General features: G+C 45.3%; 1 protein-coding gene across 1 annotated transcript in view; it reads left to right on the forward strand.

Moving 5' to 3' along the window:
- Positions 1-20,070, forward strand: part of LOC149282555 (myotilin-like) — a 91,649-nt gene that overhangs the window by 48,667 nt on the left and 22,912 nt on the right. The window lies entirely within an intron of this gene.

Genomic DNA, 20,070 nt, shown 5'->3' on the forward strand with positions numbered 1-20,070 from the left:
CAAGGCAGGGGCAGGGGCAGGGTGCAGTTGCACAGACAGGGCTGGAGGACAGAGAGAGAAATGTTTTTTCTGAATTTAAAAAGCCCCATGAATTTAATCTAAAACAAAAGGACAGTAAATAACATTAAACAATAAAGTGATATTGTGTACACTACGCCTTTTGCCACACCAGCTGCACCTTCCCCATAGTTGTCTCAACCAGAAATAGAAAAAAAAATATATCAAACCAATTTCTAATAGTGCGCTTCGTACACCCAAGTGTTAAATAATAGAAAATGGCAATTCCAAACTAATTCCAAACGTTTAACAATGCTACAAAGTAGTGAGTGTAAATTTGCTGTCCCTTCAAAATAACTCAACATACAGCCATTAATGTTGAAACCTTGGCAACAAAAGAGAGTACACCGCCAAGTGGAAATGTCCAAATTGGGCCCAAAGTGTCCACCATTATTTTCACGCACTGCCTTAACCCTCTTGGGCATGAGGTTCAGGTTGCCACTGGAGTTCTCTTCCACTCCTCCATGGATCTGGTGGATGTTAGAAACCTTGCGCTCCCCCACCTTCCATTTGAGCATGCTCAATAGGGTTTAGGTCTGGAGACATGATTGGCCAGTCCATCACCTTTACCCTTAGCTTCTTTAGCAAGGCAGTGGTCGTCTTGGAGGTGTGTTTGGTGTTGTTATCATGTTGGAATACTGCCCTGCGGCCCAGTCCCTGAAGGGAAGGGATCATGCTCTGCTTCAATATGTCACAGTACATGTTGGCATCCCTTAATGAACCCAGTAGCTACCCAGGAGCAGGATTCATGCAGGCCCAGACCATGGCACTCCCACCACCATGCTTGACTGTAGGCAAGACACACTTGTCTTTGTACTCCTCACCTGGTTGCCGCCACACACACTTGACACCATCTGAACCAAATAAGTTTATCTTGGTCTAATTGGACCACAGGACATGGTTCCAGTTATCCATGTCCTTAGTCTGCATGTCTTCAGCAAACTGCAGGCTTTCTTGTGCATCATCTTCCTTCTGGGACGTCAGCCATGCAGTCCAATTTGATGCAGTGTGCGGCGTATGGTCTGAGCACTGACAGGCTGACCCCCCCCCTTCAACCTCTGCAGCAATGCTGGCAGCACTCATTCGTCTATTTCCCAAAGACAACCTTTGGATATGATGCTGAGCACATGAACTTAACTTCTTTGGTCGACCATGACGAGGCCTGTTCTGAGTGGAACCCGTCCTGTGAAACCACTGTATGGTCTTGTCCACCGTGCTGCAGCTTAGTTTCAGGGTCTTGGCAATCTTTTTATAGCCTAGGCCATTTTATGTAGAGCAACAATTTTTTTTTCAGATCCTCAGAGAGTTTTTTGCCATGAGGTGCCATGTTGAACTTCCAGTGACCAGTATGAGAGAGTGTGAGAGCGATAACACCAATGCTCCCCATTCACACCAGAGACCTTGTAACACTAACAAGTCACATGACACTGCGGAGGGAAAATGGCTAATTGGGACCCTTTTGGACATTTCCAAAGTGTACTCACTTTTGTTGCCAACGTTTTGAAATTAATGGCTGTGTGTTGAGTTATTTTGAGGGGACAGAAAATTTACACTGTTATACAGGCTGTACACTCACTACTTTACATTGTAGCAGAGTGTCATTTCTTCAATGTTGTCACATGAAAAGATATAATAAAATATTTACAAAAATGTGAGCGGTGAACTCACTTTTGTGAGATACTGTATAATCCATGTGGAGTTGAGACCCTTTGTAAATGTGCTCTTCCTTTTATGTATCCCATGCCTCAAGATGGATGTGTATTCAGTGGAGGCAGAGAATGGTTAATGTATAACAAATATATATTTTAAAATATAAGAATATATCTTTCTTACATTGAGATGCTCCCATAGGACTGCAAATTCGCATTCCAATAAATAAATGTAAAAAAAACCTGATAAATTAAAAAGGTCTCTCCAAAGCAGCTCTGCTCCTCCACAATCTGAATTGGTAAGAAATAAATGTGTTTCCAGAAAACTAATTAGTAAAAAATATGTCCGAAATTATTTTGGACCTTGTGCACAAGTCTACTACCCAAACATAATAACAGACCTGGACAGAAATTAACATGCCTAGACACACACTTACATTCACAGACACATATACTAGCATACACCGACATACACTAGGTGGGTATCAGTTACACACCAACATACCCAGGTGCATGTACACACAAATAACTCACACTGCTGAATCCTCAGCATATTTTCTATGCAGCCTAGGGCCATAACAAAGTAAATCCGAGACTCAGTACTGTCCCGATTCACAGAGGGTGCAATTGCCTCATTACCCCTCTGGATCTGAGCTAGAAATTAAGGAAAACCTATCCCTTAACACCTGTAAGAATACTTGAATACAACCAAAACTTACAGAAAATAAAGACCAAAGGCTTGGGAAGTGTCAAGTAGTGTATATGAATCCAAAACTTAAAAAGCTATAATAATGATTTATAGGGCTGCAACAACTAATCGATAATAATCGATAATGAAAATAGTTGACAACGATTTTCATTATCGATTAGTCGAATCAATTTTTATCGATTATAAAAAGAGGTTTTTTTCAGAGCAAATGCTCTGAAAAACTCCTCTCCTTATATAATCCGACCTCAAACAGAGATCGGATTATAACACTGGAATCCAGATCCCCCGCAACGCTGCAGGGGACCTGGATTCCCCTCACTGTCAGCCGGTGGGTGTCCGTGCGATGCGCACAGACAACTTCCGCCTCTCCCCTCCACTTCCGCTGGGGCTTCTACGATGCAGCGCCAGCATCACATGATGTAGGAGCCCCGGCGGAAGTGAAGGGGAATAACGGAGGCTGTCTGTGCACATCGTGCAGACCCCCACCGGCTGACAGAGAATCAAGGTCTCCTGCAGAGGATCATCCTCTCTGTCAGCTGGTGGGTGTCTGCGCGATGCACACAGACAGCCTCCCTTACTCCCCTTCACTTCTGCTGCACTTCAGTGCCGAAGTACAATAGATCTGCATAGCTCCTACCAGCTCCAATGAAAGTGCCTGTCAGCAACGGAGGTTCACAAGACACCAGGGAGTTGGGAGAGAGGCAGAGTGGCGTATGGGAGGGGGAGGAGGCAGAGTGGTGTATGGGAGGGTTTCTCCCATACACCACTCTGCCTCCTCCCATACACCACTCTGCCTCTCTACCCGACTCCCTGGTGTCTTGTGAACCTCCATTGCTGACAGGAGGCAGAGTGGTGTATGGGAGGGGGAGAGAGGCAGAGTGGTGAATGGGAGTTAGGAGAGAGGCAGAGTGGTGTATGCGAGGGGGAGAGAGGTAGAGTGATGTATGGGAGGGGGAGGAGGCAGAGTGGTGTATGGGAGGGGGAAGGAGGCAGAGTGGTGTATGGGAGGGGGAGAAGGCAGAGTGATGTATGGGAGGGGGGAGAGAGGCAGAGTGATGTATGGGAGGGGGGAGAGAGGCAGAGTGGTGTATGGGAGGGGGGAGAGATGCAGAGTGGTGTATGGGAGGGGGGAGAGAGGCAGAGTGGTGTATGGGAGGGGGAGAGAGGCAGAGTGGTGTATGGGAGGGGGGAGAGAGGCAGAGTGGTGTATGGGTGAGTTATAGTGGTGTATGGGTATGTAATGAATTTCAGGGAGGCAGAGTGGCATATCTGGGGGAGTTAGAGTGGTGTATAGGGGGAGGTAGAGTGGTGTATAGGGCGTATAAAGAATTTCAGAATGGCATATCTGGGGTGGCAGAGTGGTGAATCAGGGAGTATAATGGAGTTCAGGGTGGTGCAGGGCATTTATGGGGGGCAGAGTGGCATATAAGGGTGCACAGTAGCATATAGGGATGTACAAGGCATAAATGGTTGCGAGTGGCATATTTGAAGTTATAAGGCATATCAGGGGGAGCAGTGACATATAGGGGGTATAAGGCATCTCGATATTAGGCATATCAGGGTGGCATAAGACATATCTGGGGGTAAAAGGTATATCAGGGGGCTCAGTTGCATATCACTGGCATAGAAAGAGTATAAGGCATATCAGGGGGAACAGTGGCATATCAGGGGGCACAGTGGAATCTCTGGCATATAGGAGGTATAAGGCATATCTGGGGGTCAGATGTGCATAACTGGGGGCAGTTTGGTAAATAAAAGAAAATATAAACAAGGCTTTTTTCTCATAGTTTTTATTAAATATGAAAAATAGTTAACATATGAATTAATATTTACTAATAACTTTGTATTAAAACCTAGTTTGAGAAACACTGTTTGAGTTCTTGTAGCTTTTATTATTATGTCAGTAAAATAAGAAGGTGAATAGGGAAATGCCATTGTGATAAAGAAATGAAAGTGTAAATTGTAAGTTTTTTATTACATTATTTTAAATAAAAGAAAATGCATTTTTTATCCGATTAATCAAAAAAATAATCGGCCAACTAATCGATTATTAAAATAATCGTTAGTTGCAGCCCTAATGATTTATACTAATGGAAACATGCTGTTCGATATATGAAGCCACCTTACTATCTAATAATAAGCATCTAATAAAATATTTCAGTATGTACACTAAATTATTAACAGTATGTGAAAACCTGTCACCCACAGTCCTTTGGGAAGGCCTTCTACAAGATTTTGGAATGTGTCCATGAAAATTTGTGCCCATTCAGCCAAAAGAGTATTTGTGAGGTCAGGTCAGGTCATTTGTGTTGGATGAGAAGGCCTGGCATTCCAATTTATCCCAAAGGTGTTCAGTGGGATTAAGATCAGGGCTCTGTGCAGGCCACTCACATTTCTCCACATCAAACATCAAACCATGTCTTAATGGACCAAGCTTTTTGTACAGTCACAAAGTCATGCTGGAATAGGAAAGTGGCTTCCCCAAACCGCTGAAGCATGCATTTGTCTAAAATGTCTTTATATGCTGTAGTATTAACATTACCCTCGGCGCCCCTCATTCTCCTCCACGAGGCCTCTGCCTCCGTCCCGGTGCCGGCACCAGCGAGTGGCTTTTAAACGCTGTCTTTTTTTATTTTTTTGATGCGGAGGAGAGAGAGGGTTCTCCCCCGCATAAAAAAAAAAGACAGTGTTTAAAAGCCGCTCGCTGGTGCCCGTTGCTTCGGTGCTGAGCGCCGAAATATGACGTCATATTAAGGCGCTCAGCAGTGAAACAGCGGGCAAAGCAGCAGTGCAAGAAGGCAGAAGCCTCGTGCTCCCGTCGCTGGACCTCAAGGTGAGAACTACAAAGGGGGAGAGGGGTTAGGGAGTGATAAGGGAGGTAGAGGGGTTAGGGAGTGATAAGGGAGGGAGAGGGGTTAGGGAGTGATAAGGGAGGGAGAGGGGTTAGAGAGTGATAAGGGAAGGAGAGGGGTTAGAGAGTGATAAGGGAGGGAGAGGGGTAGAGAGTGATAAAGGAGGGAGAGGGGTTAGAGAGTGATAAGGGAGGGAGAAGGGTTAGAAAGTGATAAGGGAGTGATAAGGGAGGGAGAGGGGTTAGAAAGTGATATAAGTAAAGAGTGGATTAATGTGTGCATGCATTGAGTGAATGAAGGAGAGCATGAGTTAATATGTGAATGTATTGTCTGAATGAGGGAGAGCATGAGTTAATGTGTGGATGAATTGTCTGAATGAGGGAGAGCATGAGTTAATGTGTGGATGAATTGTCTGAATGAGGGAGAGCATGAGTTAATGTGTGGATGAATTGTCTGAATGAGGGAGAGCATGAGTTAATGTGTGGATGAGTTGTCTGAATGAAAGTGTGAATTAGTGAGTGACTGTAAAAGTGTGTATCATAGATGTATAATTGTGGAAGGGCAAAGATGGCACTAGCAGGAGGTTTGAGCCTTGGGGACCAAGATGGCACAGGCAGGGTGTATATGGGACAAAGATGGCACAGGCCGGACTGTTTGGGGACAAAGTTGACTTGTGCTGGGCTATTTGGGGACAAAGATGGCAAATCTTATGTGTGTAATTTGGGTGCTGGTCAGGTTCTATGCGAGCAGTGTGGACGCCAGGGCTGGCTTTGGGGTGTGCAACCTGTGATCTATGTCTGTAATTTAGGGGGTTTTAAATATACCTTTTAATGCCATGTTTTTATGTGAATTCCAATTGATCTATACCTGCAAAGCTGGGTTTTTGTGTTATTCTGTAGATCCATATCTGCTATGCTATGTTTCCATACATTATTTATGTATACCTGCAAATACAGGGTTAATATGTCTTATTCAGTTGATTAATACCTGCAATGCTGTTTCCATGTATTAATTTGATCTATACCTGTGATGCTACGTTTCATATATTATTACTGTATACCTGCAAATATAGGATTTGTATGTCTGATTCTGTTTATTTGATATATACCTTCAGTGCCGAGATCACAAGTGAATTTCAATTGATCTGGGTTTGTGTGTTGATCTATACCTGCTATCGGAAGCAGGGTCTAATATTTATATATATATATATATATATATTTATATATATATATATTTATATATATATATTTATATATATATATCGGCAGCAGGGACTAATATTTATATATATATGGGCAGCAGGGGCTAATAAATGGGTTTTAGATATTTGGACAGGGGCGCAATTTCAGTGCTTGCCATAGGCGCTATTTTCGGTAGATACGCCTCTGCAGAGAACACATTTCCACAATCCCAGAGTTCAGTAAGAGTGTACTTCCTACCACTCTAGTTGAGGCTTGCCTAGTGATCTTGGGTTTGTGTGCAGCTGCTTGACAATTGAAACCCAATTATTCAAGCTTCTGGTGCAATGTGCTGTTGATGATGTTGTTTCTAGAGGCAGTTTGGAACTATGTAGCGAGTAATGCTATAGAAGACAGGCATTTTTTATGCAATATGCCTTTCAGCACTCAGCAATATTGCTTGGTGAGTGTGCATGGTCTAACACTTCATCATTGAGATACTGTTATTCATTGATGCTTCTATCTCACAATACTAGTGCTTACAGTGGACTGGGGCAGATTTAGCTTGTCAGAGATTTCACAAACCGACTTAATGCAAAAAATGTCTAAAATCACTGAGCTCTTCAGCATGATCCAATCTACTGTCAATGTTTTTCTATGGAGATGACATGCCTATGTGTTTGAGTTTATATACCTGTTAGCAATATGAGTGGCTGAAACACTTAAACTCAATAATTAGGAGGGCTGTTCACATATATTTGGTCATATAGTGTATATCAGGTATACTATCACTCTCCATTAATCTTAAGGAAGGACCATTGTGCTTTTATAATAAAAACGTCACACTTAAATTTACCGCAATGATCCTTTAATTTTTTTTAGTTTTTCCTAAATATAGGAGGCAACAATAACATATATGGATGACAGAAACTGGTCTATTCAATAAACTGTGCAGGTTTGTTGAACAGAAGTTTAATTTACATATTCACTAAAGCCAACTCAAATTAGCCCTTGAATAATCCATCTTTCTCTTATGTTATGCGTGGCAGTCTTCTTACATACCGTATTGGCCCGAATATAGGCCACACTTTTTGTCTTTAAAATGGGGGTGCTGCCTATAATCAGGGTTTAGCGCAAGGATGCACAATTCGTATCACCCGAACATGCAGTTCCAGGCGATGGGCGGGTGTTTTTTCTTTTTCAATTTGCCCTGCTGGGCAAGCAGCAGGGTTAGGATCCAGATCCCCGCAGCGCTGCAGGGGACCTGGATCCTCCTCTATGGCAGCCGGTGGACGTCTGCGCTATACGTGTACACAACCTCCACTGCCGGCAGCGGAAGTTGTTTTAAAATGGCTATTGGTTTTCCAAATTTCTGTTTGGAAGTTTGGGTTAAGTTAAAAAGTAATGTTAGATGGGGTAAGTCTATCAAATGACTCTTTGGATACCATGAGGTTGGCACCTAAAGGGTGCAAACTACTCGGAAAAATTGTCAAAATTTGTGTGGAAGCATGTTTATATACTCTGTACCAGTGACCCCCCCTGTGTATTGTATCCTATTTTGACTCAAATGTACTCCAGCTATTTTTTTCTTCCAATGGCTAAGATGGGTTATACATTTATAGCCAACTCACAAACACTTGTAGTTGAGTAAATAGATAGTGTTGAACAAACTAACTTTAACATATACTGGTACGACATTTGAAAATTATTTTTTCTGTTTTGGTTCGCTTCCCTCTTTCTTTTCTTATCTAAAATTGGTAATTGATTGTAATTATAAATAATTAGAATAATGTAGGTAAAGTGATTTAGGGTAATATAACTTTGCAGAGGGTAGTATGTATGTGCATAGGGTAGAATCGCTCTGTATTGTTAAGTATGTATGTACATATGGTAGTGTGACTTTGTATCGTGTACAAGTGTATAGTGTTGTGTGACTGTATATTGTACATACCTCCCAACATTTCAAAATGTGAAAGTGGGAAACTTTCTTCTTTTTTTATACTCTCTCGTAATTGGAGATTAATCTAGCCTTGGTGCAGAATTAATCTGAATTTTATTAAAGACAGGAGGCAAGTATTTTGCATAACTTCCTTTACTGAATAACCTCCAGCAGCAAAACAGTTAATGATAAAAGAACAATAACCAATAAGAACAGAGCCCAAAGACCCTATAAATGATACAAAGTCCGGTCACTCCTCCTCTTTCTTTGCCAGGATAAGCCGAACAGGAAAAAAACAGGAAAAACAGCAACATTCCAGCAGAGCACCCTAGACAGCGGAGGACCGGCCTGAAAAGGAGAACAAATATGTGAGAGTACCAGGCACTTATAACAAGGAAAAAACCTGGTAATAAAAGGAGAGACACATGAAACTAGTTATAAAACTGAAAAACACACCATGAAATAAGTACTGTCAATAAACACATATTAATAACCCCCGAAAAGAAACCAGCGAAAAAACCCAGGGAGGGAAGACATAAAAGGGAGGGAAAATACTCGCCTCCTGTCTTTAATAAAATTCAGATTAATTCTGCACCAAGGCTAGATTAATCTCCAATTTTACAGCAAGACAGGAGGCTTCGTATTTTGCAATTTTAACGCCCAGCCATAAAACTAAAAGAAGCATGAGACTGGGGGCGAAAGTAAAAAGTCCGGAACGTAGACCAGTCTGCCGCCGACATGATGTCGGCCATGGAACTGCCCGCAGAGAAAGCCGCTGAAGCAGCCGCACCCCTAACCGAGTGAGCCCCGAAAGAGTCCGGAACATCAGCCAACCGAAGGATCCAGCGAACCCACCTGGCCAAGGTGGGATTCGAAACCGGGCGAAAAGGTCAAACATAAGAGATGAACAGAGGACCCGAACCAGAGGAACGAAAAGGTTTAGACGCGTGAATGTAAGCTAAAACGCAACGCGCCACACACAACCGAGGCCTGTCCGGGAAATAAGGATAAGAAACCGAGGACGACTGACATTTAGTCCGGTGTGAGACTTGAACGGAAACACCCGTAGGGGAAAAAGAAGAAACATCAAAGGCCAGAACATCTGAAACACGACGGAATGACACAAGACAAAGAAGCAAGGCAAGCTTGGCAGACAATTGACGTAGGGACAACCGGTCGTTGTCTGGCCAAATTTCCAGGAACTCAAGGACCTTGGAAACGTCCCAAAAAGATGCATAAATAGATAATGTGTGGATGCCCCTCGTACGAAGAAACTCCATAACCGGCTTTAGTAGCTTCGTGAAGCACCAGGGACCCGAGCTGAGGCCGAACGGGAGACAAGTGAACTGCCAAAGGTGGTTTCGCCAATGGAACTGCAGAAAACCCCTGTCGTCCGGGTGCATGGGAACGGTAAGGTAGGCGTCCTTTAAGTCGAGCCTCATAAACCAGTCGTTGGTACGTAAGAGGTCACGGAGGAGATGGATATCCTCCATCTTGAAATGACGGTAAACTATGAATGTGTTGAGGGCCCGCAGATTTATGATGGGGCGAAAGTCTCCCGACTTCTTGCGCACTAGGAAGATGTTGCTTAAGAAACGAGGGGAACCCAACGCCCGTTCTATAGCCCCTTTGTCCCGAAGCAGGCAGAGTTCTGAATGGACGAGGGCGCCCGCTGCGCGCGCAAACCAAGGGGAGCAAGGAGGAGACACCTGGACTGGGGCCGAAACAAACTCCAGACGAAACCCTAGGACCGTCTGAAGAACCCAGGGGTCCGAGGAAAGGGCCGACCAAGCATGAAAAAAATGGGCGAGTCTGCCCGCAATAGGTAGAGAAGGATAAACAGGAGTGAATCTTACCTGACGCAGTCTTCCCCCTGAAGGACGAAGATCCTCTACCACGGTAGGATCCACGCTGGAATGGTTGGTCGAGTCCTGCTATCGGGGTCTTGAGCCGAAGGAGGCTGATCTGCTGGCGGCACGACCCCTCTGCCAGCCAGCTCTGGCGGAAAAAACGGTCGCCGGACCTGAAGACCTTCTTCAAAGATGTCTGCGCCTTCTCCAAGGAGGTGAAGACTGTAACGTGACGCGTGAGATCCTTGAGGAATTTTTCTCCAAAGAGCAACCCGTTCGCTTTAGGACCCAGCTCCTTGGGGGCCAACTCCACCAACTTAGCATCGAGCTTGAAGAGAGCCGCTTTACGGCGTTCGGCTGACAGGGCAGTTAGCATTCCCCAGAAGGCATAGGGCTCTCTGGGTCCATTCGCGGATCAAATGAGGATCCAATGGAGATCCATCTAGAAGGGCCTCGTCCGCCATCTGAAAGATGTGTGTAAGAGGACCCGTGACATCCAAGAGCTTGTCTTGAGTGGAACGCAGACCAATCTCAATCCCCTTCCTCGGGTCCTTGCCATTCCGTGTAAGGAAGGTAATGAATGAGTGGTCGAACTCAGGAGTACTGGTGACCTTAGCGGGAACGGTTGGCCTGGGGCATTCTGACCGGAGCCGATGGCGATCCGATGGGGTCCATTCGGTGGAGCGTGGATGACGTATCGACCTGGGGTCAAAAAGTGGGACGCCCATCTCAACGGTGACCTCAAAAGGTTGATCCTGCTTGGAACAGGAGGGTTTGGGGTCGTCAGGTGGCAAAACGGGAGCCAAACAGCAAGGAGAGCCATGGCCAGAGGAGCCCGCCTGATACTCATCCAATATCTCGTATTCTGCCTCTAGGTCGGTTGATGGCGACCCGGGATCTGTGACAGGCCTGGATCGCTTCAGAGGAGCCTTGTCTGAGAGGGATGGGGCAGTCACCCAACTACGTTTGCGGGATGTATCCCGGTCGATGGGGGAGATGGAAACCCCATTATCAGATTCCTCTGCGTCAGCCGGAATGACTGCCTGTCCCGGGCGGACTTGTTGAGCTTCAGCCAGAGCAGCGGGCAGAGAGGCCACCAATGCATAACGAAGCCATGCCTGAAACGCTGCAGGGATGGGTGTCTCTGAATCATTCGCCATAATGCCCAATGTGTTATCTGAAACACATAAAAGTTAAATTGTAAGAGAGAGGCAATGATAAACCGCTTGTATAGTGGGGACTAGCTCCTATAAACAATAAATATATATATATATATATAGCGGTAGGGGAATCACCCCAAAAGTAGAGTGGCAGCACAGAGGCGGGAAAGAGGGGGGTCACCCCCAACAGACAGAAGAGGGGTTCACCCTTGCAAATAAAAGGGCACGTGACCCTGTACTAAATGGTGGGTCCAAGACCCAAACAACATAAGAGCCGGAAGGCAGTAGATAGTAGAGGGGGTCACCCTAGCCAGCATAAATGGAGTGGGTTCACCCCAACAGGCAGGCAACAATATGGATGTAAAATGCAGGCAGGCTTAACAATTATAAACAGGTGTAGGTTAAAGTAAAAAATATAGAAACTGAAAATTAAATAAATGGAGGAGCCGGGAATTGAACCCAGGGTCCTATGCATAAAAGACATGCACAGTACCACTGTGCTATGGAAATCAAAATGGCCAAGCCGCGTGGTCAAAAACACACATACACTGCCCTTACACACACATATACATTTCCCTTACACACATATATACACGTACACTGCCCTTACACACACCTGCCTTTACACACACATATGCATGTGCACTGCCCTTACACACACCTGCCTTTACACACACATATACACATACACTGCCCTTACACACACCTGCCTTTACACACACACACATATACACATACACTGCCCTTACAAACCAGCTTATAAATACCTATACTGCTCTTACATACACCTACCCACACACACAAATACATACACACACACACACGCACCCCTTTCTCCCCACCTCTTACCTCTTCCTCCATCCTTTTTTCATCTTTCTTCATCCTTCATCCTGTGGTGAGAGCACTAGGTCTGTGACTTCAGACCTCGCTTTACTATAGTAAAGCGAGGTCTGAAGTGATAGACCTCGCACTCCCTAATGTTTAGCCGACTAGAGGGAGATTGTAATCTCCCAACTAGTCCTGCAGGCTGCAGCTGCTGATCAGGTGGCTATGCGCCACCTCGCAGCTGCACCCGAGGTGAGTACCGCTCTCGCCTCACCCTTCCTCCTCCCCTGCAAACAATCAGGACTGTCCCACCCAAATCAGGACAGTTGGGGGGCATGTGTTGTATAGCATGCATAACACCTTTTACTTTGGGCCTTTCGTCCCTCATGGTGTGTACATCCTGGCTGGTGCCTACAGGAGATCCTGGCCTCTGCATAGCGGAGAGTTAAGGGTTAATATGACCATTTGGCAGTGCTTCCAAGTAATTACTCCAGGGAATTAGAGTGTATTGTACTAGGACACATATATAACTCAAACACAAGGAAACAGCCACTATAATGTAAAGTTATCAAAAAATGTAATCTCATGTATTAGTTTAGATCCTGCAACCATGAGCATTTCAATAATATCAAAAGGTATGCAGCAAAACAATTATAGCTAAATCAACTCCAGTCCAAATCACCTGCCTCCCCAAGCAAGTAGGAACCCACCGTTGTATATTTTTCAGTCCCCTGGGGTAACATTGGGCACATCGATTTTGGGGTCATTGATGCAGGTAATACTTCCCCTGAAATGGATAGTGGTGGTGTCAGTGCCTTTAAATAATCCTGGGTACCTTTCTCTGATATCTACATCTGGTGCAATCTAGCAGCTTTAGCTTCTCACTCCATGGATATAGGCCTTCTGCTGCACACCAGATTCAGTAATCCAACTGAAACCACATGGCAAGCTCACTGCTACTAGTGATGGGACGTTCAGATCAGTAAAGTGAATCGGTTATTTTCGAGTCGTTCATTGAAATGATCCGATTTATGATCTGATTCATCAGATCACTCAATGTCACTCACAGGAGTTACTACTTCCCAGTCCCTCCCTGCAGTCACACTGATGATTGGCCCCGCCCCCTTCCCTTATAGCATCCACACTACTCAGCAACTCATCTAACAGTAAGTATAAAATTAATATTTGGGCTGCTGAAAGTTAGGGGAGGTGGGGGTTTAGGGGCAGTTATGGTTAATGGGGTGTTTAGGGTTAATTTAGGGGCAGTTATGGTTAATGAGGTCTTTAGGGTTAATTTAGGGGCAGTTATGGTTGATGGGGTCTTTAGGGTTAATTTAAGGGCAGTTATGGTTGATGGGGTCTTTAGGGTTAATTTAGGGGCAGTTATGGTTGATGAGGTCTTTAGGGTTAATTTAGGGGCAGTTATGGTTAACAAGGTCTTTAGGTTTAATTTAGGGGCAGTTATGGTTGATAGGATCTTTAGGTTTAATTTAGGGGCAGTTATGGCTGATGGGGTCTTTAGGGTTAATTTAGGGGCAGTTATGGTTAATGGGGTCTTTAGGGTTAATTTAGGGATAGTCATGGTTAATGGGGTCTTTAGGGTTAATTTAATGCTGAGGACTGAGAGTTAATTTAATTAAGTTAACTTAAGGTGTATTTAGAGGTAAAGGGGAATCTAAATCATGAGGGCAGTGAAGATTAATATTGTATTTATTTATAAAAGTATTGTGTCAGTGTGCTGTATACGACTCTGAGAACGACTCTTTGAACGACTCTCTGAACGAGTCATGAGTCATAGTTCCTCTGAACGAGTCTCTGAAGGAGTCTGTGAATCTATGAGTTGTAACCTGATCCCAGAGTCTGTGTCTGTGTGCTGATCACTCTAGGATCATGTTAAAACTGCAGTTCATGATTCACAGACTGAACTGTCACAAATGAATCGTTCAGTCTACTGAACCAATTCATCCGGATCATTGAAAAGAATCAGTTCAAAAGAATGATTCGTTCATGAACCGGACACCACTAACTGCAATACATCTGCCTTCGGACACATGGCAGCCTGGCACAGGAATCAATCGGCTCCTAATAGCAGAGATCCTCAGCAACAAGGAAGATATAGAGATCTCTTGGGGTGCCTTTCTGCAGAGACTTTCTCCCCACTCTCACTAAGCAGTTTGGGGGAAGAGCTTCACTTCCTTTTGGCTCAAAGTCATGCCCAGTGCTTGAGTGTTCACTCTCTGTCCTGGAAGTCTGTATCTATTGTATTGTAGCTGGAGGTATATGGATACCAGGGTTACACATGTGTAGTGCTACCTTGTATGCGACTTTGTATGGTATAGCATGCATGTGTATGGTGTTTTGTAACTGTGTATTATGTAGCATGTATAGAAACATGGAAATTAACGGCAGATAAGAACCATTCGGCCCATCTCTGAATACTTTCCTTAGATATCTTATATCTATCTTAAGACTATGTCCTCTGAGGTCAACCCTACCTACTCCTGGATTCAACTTTGTTTGGTGCCACCCTAGGCAAGAATTTTGTCTTACACAGTGTACTTGACTCAGCTCCTCCTGCATAAAACTGCTCTTCGCCCTACTCTGTGTAGCTACTTCACTGCTCTCTGCTGTTAGGCTTTAAAAATATTGCCGTTTATGTAAAATAACAGAGGTGCAAGACAAAACTCTTGCCTAGGCTGGCACCAAACAAAGTTGAATCCAGGAGCAGGTAAGGCTGACCGCAGTTGTAGCTCAGCTACATTGAAAAAATAGAGTAGTTTAGTAAGTGGTGTGTTGGCATGTGTGTCTGGGTATGATATTGTGTGTGTGTCTGTCTGTATATTATTTTGAACATGTGTAAGTGAGTGGCGTGGTGTGTTGGTGTGTATCTTGGTATATGATTGTGTGTGTATGTGTGTCTGTGTGTTAGTTTTTGTGTGTCTGGGTATGTTAGTGTGTGCATTTGTCTGGGTATGTTATTGTAAGTGTGTGTGGGTGTGTTATTGCAAGTGTTTGGGTGTGTGGGTATGTTAGTGTGTTTAGGTGTGTAAGTGTGTGTTAATCTGAATGTATGGGTATGTGTTAGTGATTGGATATGGTGTGTGTGTGGCAGTGTGAGTGCTTGGGTGTGTCTTTGTTTCTTTTCATTTAACAGTGTAAAACTGTAATAGTATGGGAGACCTAGATGGGCTACTAACTTTAGCAGCCAGAAGACTACAGTCTGAATAGGCTGCATCAGATTACATTACTGCAAACATCCAACATCATTCTTTTTTAAGGAAAGGAATACAGCACTCTGATGTTCCTCACATTATGTGGGATGACATGGAGAATTGTTCTGAAGCAGGAAACTCATCACGTAAGATTACTAGTGCCGGATGAGCTTCTTTTTTTGGACTTAATACAAACTCCAACATCCTCCTGGATGTCATTGCCTCATTACTGAATTATGCACCCACATCTTCCGGAGCCTCTGAGCAGGTCTAGGGGATAGGTAACTAATTGGACATGGACTCACAACCCCATAAGATTCCTAGGGAACTCAGTGGAAAGTCACTAAGCAACTTCCTCTTAACAGTTTCTGCTTTTTTTCCCCCTGGGTCAATCTTCATCCTCTCATCAGCCTCAGAGGATGATACCTCCAAATTCTCCTCTAAACAACCAGGGTCTATTGCTTCCTCCCCCTTGAGGACTGCCCCCTCCAGATCTTCCGCTCCAGGTATTTCCACTGGTATGGGTTCAGGAGCTACCTCAGCCTCTTTAACCACCACATTGAAGGGTCCACCAAAAGAGACTCCTAACCCAGGGTCTACCTAATTTGGCCTCTTCTTGAATGGTATCAGACACTTCCCAGCAAAATGCTCAATTGAACCTCAAAGATTACAAGTTTTTCTATGCATATAGTCTGCTGGTACAGCAGGGGTGAACCGTTTGCTTTAGTGTGACCAAATCGTTGGCAGGTCCGACAAAATTTTGGCTGGTCTGGACAGGTAGAAAAGTTCAGCAATCATATGCTCCCTTGGGACAACACAGAACCTCCTCTAACCTGTTATAAGTCCCGTATTTACTCTCAAGATATTACCTGCTCAGGAAAACACTCTGTTGTGTCTGTAAGTAAAATTGTTATGTTGTATGTTATGTCTTGTTGTCCCATTGTACAGCGCTACGGAATTTGATGGTGCTATATAAAACAATAAATAAATACCGTATATTCCGGCGTATAAGACGGCTGGGCGTATAAGACGACCCCCAACGTTTCCAGTTAAAATATAGAGTTTGGGCTATACTCGCCGTATAAGACTACCCCTCTACCCAGTATACAACAACCAGCCAATCACGGCAAGCGATGTACCTTACTGGTGATTGGCTGGTTGTTGTATACAAAGCCTGCTTGGATTGGGTGGGTCAGCTCTCCCTAACATACACCTGTCCATACATACATATTTATACACTGCCCTCACCACACACCCCTGCCTTTACACACACTGCCACTCTGTGTGTGTCCCCTCCGATATATGCTGCCACTCTGTGTCCCCCCGAGATATGCTGCCACTCTGTGTCCCCCCCGAGATATGCTGCCACTCTGTGTCCCCCCCGAGATATGCTGCCACTCTGTGTCCCCCCGAGATATGCTGCCACTCTGTGTCCCCCCCGAGATATGCTGCCACTCTGTGTCCCCCACGAGATATGCTGCCACTCTGTGTCCCCCCCGAGATACGCTGCCACTCTGTGCCCTCCTCCCCTAGACTTACCAGTGCAGACTCCTGGAGTCCCGGTTGTCTTGCGGGGCTGGCAAGGGACATCTATTCTACGCAGAACGGTATACAACTTCCGGTGCTGGAAGTGCCGGCACCGGAAGTTGTATACCAGTCTGCACTGGTAAGGAGGACGTTCACCGACGAGCATAAACAACCTCCGCTGCACGATGTGCTTTAACAATCTCCCTTGCCGGGATTCCCCCCGTGGAAAGTGCCGGCAGGGGAGGCTGTCTGAGCGTATCGGAGAGTAGGATGCAGGTCCCCTGCACCGCTGCGGGGGATCTGTATCCTAACCGTGCCAGACCTCGAGCTCCCTAATGTTGGGCTAGTTAGAGGGAGGTCGTGATCTCCCCAACCAGCCCTGCTCATCGGGCGCCCGCTGATCAGGGCTAGTTGGGGGGATCATGATCTTGCACCTACGTCGGCGCGGCCCTGTAGACCGGCCCAGGGGAGGCGGCTTCTCCGCTCGCCCCTCCCCTTGAGATTCGTGATTCTCCAGTCCGGCTCGGTAAGTTTTAGTACCCGGTGTATAAGACGACCCCCGACTTTTGAGAAGATTGTCACGGGTTAAAAAGTCGTCTTATACGCCGGAATATACGGTAATAATAAGTACCATATTCGCTCGATTATAAGACAAAGCAGACAACCTCCGCTGCTGCCGGCACTTCTTCTGGGGTTTCTATGACAGAGCGCTAGCATCACATGCCTTTCAGTGCTCATTCATAGAAGCCCCGGTGGAAGGGCAGCGGAGGTTGTCTGCGCACATCATGCAGACCTCCACCAGCTGCCCCACTAGACACCAAGGAATCTGAAGCACGAGGAGAAGTCTAGGTAAGTCGGGGGAGGGTAAGAGTGGGGGGGCATAAGGGCTTTCTGGAGGCAGAGTTGCATATAGGGGCTTAAAAGGAATATAAGGGAGGCAGAGTGACATATAGGGGGTTAAAAGGAATATCAGGGAGGCAGAATGGCATATAGGGGGTTAAAGGGAATATAAGGGAAGCAGAATAGCATATAGGGGGTTAAAAGGAATATCGGGGGCAGAGTGGCATATAAAAACAATTTTTTTTAATTAAATATAAAAAAATAGTTTACATGTCAATTTATATTTACGAGTAAAACTTTTTCTTATAGGGTAGTCTTATATTCAGGCTTTTTCTTTTTTTCCTAAATTAATATTCAAATTTGGGGGGGTCATCTTCTAATCAGGGTCGTCTTATAATCAAGCAAATGTGGTAATTTTGAGGCACCAACTTTATTCCATCCAACAGAGGATTGTGTTTCTAGTGCTCTATTGCCATCATCATCCATGAAGCCGCAGAATGCAAAACAAGTAGATCAGAGGCAGCTGTAATTATGAGAAGTGAGGGTGAGGGGCGTAGATAATGAGAAAGGGGGGTAGTGAGTGACTGTAAAAATGTCTGTGCGTATCATAGATGTATAATTGATTTGTGTAAAGGCAAAGATGGCACAAGCACGGTGTTTGAGCCTTGGAGACCAAGATGGTGCAGGCAGGATGTTTATGGGACAAGGATGGCATAGGACAGACTGTTTGAGGACAAAGCTGATTCATGCTGGGCTGTTAGGGGACAAAGATGGCAAGTTTTATGTGTGTTATCTGGGTGCTGGTCAGGTTCTATGTGGGCAGTGTGGACGCCAGGGCTGACTTTGGGGTGTGCAACCTGTATGCTTGTAATTTAGGGGGTTTTATCTATACCTTTATTGCTGAGTTTTTATGAGAATTCCAATTGATCTATACCTGCAAAGCTGGGTTTGTGTCTTATTCAGTTGATCATTATCTGCAGTGCTGTTTCCATGTGTTTATTTGATCTATACCATCAGTGCTGAGTTTACATGTGATTTCCAGTTGATCTATACCTGCAAAGCTGGGCTTGTGTGTTCTGCTGATCTATACCTACAATGCTATGTTTCCATACATTATTATTATATACCTGCAAATACAGGATTTGTATGTCTGATTCTATGCCTTCAGTGTTGAGTTCACATGTGAATTTCAATTGATTTATACATGCAAAGCTGAGTTTGTGTGTTAATGTGTTGATCAATACCTGCTATGCTATGTTTCCATATATCATTTATGTATGTAGTTATGTAGGTTTGTATGTCTTATTCAGTTGATCTATACATGCTGTGAGGTACGGAGACCACCTCCTACCTCATCTCAGGGACCGACCACCGGTCTCTCCGAGGCACGACCGCACTGCCACGAGGCAAGCCGCATCCCCAACCTCACAGTCAGAGCACACCGCATCTCCCACACACAAGCGCGCCTCAGATGAGGAGGGGGCGTGGCTTAGCCTCAGTGAGTGTGGCAGCTGGGAGGGGAGACGCTAGGAGGAAGGGAGGGGAGGTGGAGTCTTTGGACTTTCACCTCCTTTCGGTTGTACATGGGGGGAGGAGAGTGTAGATAGTGAGAGGGGGTAGGGAGAGGATATATAGTGAGAAGGGGGTAGGGAGAGGGTAGATAGTGAGAAGGGGGTAGGGAGAGGGTAGATAGTGAGAAGGGGGTAGGGAGAGGATAGATAGTGAGAAGAGGGATAGGGAGAGGGTAGATAGTGAGAAGGGGGTAGGGAGAGGGTAGATAGTGAGAAGGGGGTAGGAAGAGGGTAGATAGTGAGAAGGGGGTAGGGAGAGGATAGATAGTGAGAAGAGGGATAGGGAGAGGGTAGATAGTGAGAAGGGGGGTAGGGAGAGGGTAGATAGTGAGAAGGAGGGTAGGGAGAGGGTAGATAGTGAGAAGGTGGTAGGGAGAGGGTAGATAGTGAGAATGGGGGTAGGGAGAGGGTAGATAGTGAGAAGGGAGGGAGAGGGGGTAGATAGTGTGAGAGGGGATAGGGAAAGGGTAGATAGTGAGAATGGGGGGTATGGAGAGGTTAGATAGTGAGATGGGGTGGGGAGAGGGTAGATAATGAGAATGGGGTAGGGAGAGGGGATAGATAGCCTGAGAAGGGGGGGTAGATAGTGTGAGAGGGGGGTAGATGGTGTGAGAAGGGGGTGGGGGGCCCTTCACAGATTCTCGCACCGGGGCCCTGAGGCTTCTAGTTTACAAAATATACATCAGGATTCTGTGTAGGGA

This window comes from Sceloporus occidentalis, unplaced genomic scaffold (genome assembly GCF_023333645.1).
Source record: "Sceloporus occidentalis isolate IW3139 unplaced genomic scaffold, rSceOcc1.0.p SCAF_112, whole genome shotgun sequence".
NCBI lineage: Eukaryota > Metazoa > Chordata > Lepidosauria > Squamata > Phrynosomatidae > Sceloporus > Sceloporus occidentalis.